Consider the following 3909-nt stretch of genomic DNA (forward strand, 5'->3'; position numbering starts at 1 on the left):
CGGGAGTTGCATAATCTCATAGTCATAGCAACATGTATAAGTCATGAAGAAAGCAATAGCAGGATACTAAACGATCAAGTGCTAAGCTAACGAAATGGGTCAAGTCAATCACATCATTCTCCTAATGATGTGATCCCGTTAATCAAATGACAACTCATGTCTATGGCTAGGAAACATAACCATCTTTGATCAACGAGCTAGTCAAGTAGAGGTATACTAGTGACACTTTGTTTGTCTATGTATTCACACATGTACTAAGTTTCCAGTTAATACAATTCTAGCATGAATAATAAACATTTATCATGATATAAGAAAATATAAATAACAACTTTATTATTGCCTCTAGGGCACATTTTCTTCACTAAGCACTTCTCCCATTGCAAGAAAGATCAATCTAGTAGGCCAAACCAAACTGATAATTCGAAGAGACTTGCAAAGATAACTTAATCACGCATAAAAGAATTCAGAGGAGATTCAAATATTTCTCGTAGATAAACTTGATCATAAACCCACAATTCATCGGATCTCGACAAATACACCGCAAAAAGAGTTACATCGAATAGATCTCCAAGAAGATCGAGGAGAACTTTGTATTGAGATTCAAAGAGAGAGAAGAAGCCATCTAGCTAATAACTATGGACCCGAAGATCTGTGGTAAACTACACACAACTCATCGGAAGGGCTATGATGTTGATGTAGAAGCCCTCCATGATCGATTCCTCCTCCGGCGGAGCGCCGGCGAAGGCTCCAAGATGGGATCTCGCGGATACAGAAGGTTACGGCGGTGGAAATAGTTTTTTCGTGGTCGCCTCTGATGTTTTCGGGGTACATGGGTATATATAGGAGGAAGAAGTAGGTCGGTGGACGCTCGAGGGGCCCGTGAGACTGGGGGGCGCGCTCAGTAGGGGGGCGCCCTCCACCCTCGTGGCTACCTCGTTTGTTTCTTGACTTCCACTCCAAGTCCTCTGGATCACGTTTGTTCAAAAAAGATCGCTCCCGAAGGTTTCATTCCGTTCGGACTCCATTTGATATTCCTTTTCTTCGAAACATTGAAATAGGCAAAAAAACAGCAATTCGGGTTGGGCCTTCGGTTAGTAGGTTAGTCCCAAAAATGATATAAAAGTGTAAAGTAAAGCCCGTAAACATCCAAAACAGGTAATATAATAGAACAATCAAAAATTATAGATACGTTGGAGACGTATCAAGCATCCCCAAGCTTAATTCCTGCTCGTCCTCGAGTAGGTAAATGACAAAAACAGAATTTTTGATGTGGAATGCTACCTAGCATAATTCTCAATGTAATTTTCTTTACTGTGGCATGATTGTTCAGATCCAAATGATTCAAGATAAAATTCCTTAAAACATAAAATAGTAATACTTCAAGCATACTAACAAGTAATCATGTCTTATCAAAATAGCATAGCCAAATAAAGCTTATCTCTACAAAATCATATAGTTAGGCCATGCTTCATTTCGATTACACACAATACTCCCATCATGCACAACCCCGATGACAAGCCGAGCAATTGGTTCATACTTTTTAACGCACTTTAGCTTTTTTCACTCTTACGCAATACATGAGCGCAAGCCATGGACATAGCACTATATGTGGTATATGGTGGTGGTTGTGAGGACAAAAAAAGGAGAAGATAGTCTCACATCAACTAGGCGTATCAACGGGCTATGGAGATGCCCATAATAGATATCAATGTGAGTGAGTAGGGATTGCCATGCAACGGATGCACTAGATCTATAAATATATGAAGGATCAACAAAAGAAACTAAGTGGGTGTGCATCCAACTTGCTTGCTCACGAAGACCTAGGGCATTTTGAGGAAGCCCATCATTGGAATATACAAGCCAAGTTCTATAATGAAAAATTCCCACTAGTATATGAAAGTGACAACATAGGAGACTCTCTATCTTGAAGATCATGGTGCTACTTTGAAGCACAAGTGTGGAAAAGAGATAGTAACATTGTCCCTTCTCTCTTTTCTCTCATTTTTTTCTTTTTTTTCTTTTTCTCTTTTTTTCCCTTTTTTGGTGGGCTTCTTTGGCCTCTTATATATATATTTTTTCTAAAGTCCGAAGTGTCATCCCGACTTGTGGGGGAATCATAGTCTTCATCATCCTTTCCTCACTTGGGACAATGCTCTAATAATGAAGATCATCACACTTTTATTGATTTACATCTCAAGAATTACAACAATACTTAGAACAAAATATGACTCTACGTGAATGCCTCCGGCGGTGTACCAGGATATGCAATGAATCAAGAGTGACATGTATGAAAAATTATGAAGGTGGCCTTGCCACAAATATGATGTCAACTACATGATCATGCAAAGAGCAATATGACAATGATGGAGCATGTCATGATAAACGGAACGGTGGAGAGTTGCATGGCAATATATCTCGGAATGGCTATGGAAATGCCATAATAGGTAGGTATCGTGGATGTTTTGAGGAAGGTAAATGTCGGGTGCATGATACCGGCGAAGGTTGCGCGGCATAATAGAGGCTAGCCTAGTGGAAGGGTGAATGTGTGTATATCCATGGACTCACATTAGTCATAAGGAACTCATATACTTATTGCAAAAGCTTATTAGCCCTCGAAGCAAAGTACTACTACGCATGCCCCTAGAGGGATAGATTGGTAGGAAAAGACCATCGCACTCGTCCCCGGCCGCCACTCATAAGGAAGACAATTAAAAGAGCTCTCCATGCAACAAATTTGTCACACAACTTTTACCATACGTGCATGCTACGGGACTTGCCAACTTCAACACAAGTATTTTTCAATTTCATAATTACCTAACTAGCATGACTCTAACATTACCACCTTTATATCTCAAAACAATTATCAAGCATCAAATTGATCATAGTGTTTAATGCACTTTCTATGATAGTTTTTATTATACCCAACTCAGATGTTCATCATTCTAGGACCAATTTTATAACCATAGCAAATACCATGCTGTTCTAAAAGACTCTCAAAATAATATAAGTGAAGCATGAGAGATCAAGAATTTCTTCAAAATAAAGTCACCGCCGTGCTCTAGAAATAATAAGTGAAGCACATAGAGCAAAACTATCTAGCTCAAAAGATATAAGTGAAGCACAAACACTAGTAGAAAACAGGGCTTTGGTCACAGCACAATATACACATTAGTCCCGGTTGCATCCAGAACCGTGACCAATGGGGGCACTGGTCCCGGTTCGTGTGGCCAGGGGCCTGCCGGGCCTCGTGGGGGCATTGGTCCCGGTTTGTCTGGCCCCTTTGGTCCCGGTTGGTGGGACGAACCGGGACCAATGGGCCTCTCTCCTGGCCCACCACCATTGGTCCCGGTTGGTGGCCTGAACCGGGACGATAGGCTGCCCTTTAGTCCCGGTTCATGCCACGAACCGGGACCAATGAGGTGCCTATATATACCCAAAGTCAAGCCTGGCCCAAGTCAGGAGTTCAAATAAGTTTTAAAAAATGAAATCCCTTTGTAACAGACGAGTTTCCGTATGAAATCCTGATACTTTGAAAGAGATTGTCCATTTTGTACACGAAGTGCATCCACCTTTTGCCAGGACCCTCTCAACTTTCTTGCACATGCTATGTGGATGAAATGATGATACCATGCCAACTTTCAACCTTTTCAGAGTTCATTTGAAATGCTTTTCAATTTTAGGGTCTTATAGCTCAAAATAATTAGTAAATGCATGAAAAATAACAAATGAAGTCAGACAGGATTTAAAATTGATGATGTGGCTTTGAATGGTGCATTTTGAACACACAAAAAGTCAGGAGTTCAAATAAGTTTTTAAAAATGAAATCCCTTTGTAACAGACGAGTTTTCGTATGAAATCCTGATATTTCGAAAGAGATTGTCCGTTTTGTACACGAAGTGCATCTAGTTT

This window comes from Triticum aestivum, chromosome 2D (assembly GCF_018294505.1).
Source record: "Triticum aestivum cultivar Chinese Spring chromosome 2D, IWGSC CS RefSeq v2.1, whole genome shotgun sequence".
NCBI classification, from domain to species: Eukaryota; Viridiplantae; Streptophyta; class Magnoliopsida; order Poales; family Poaceae; genus Triticum; species Triticum aestivum.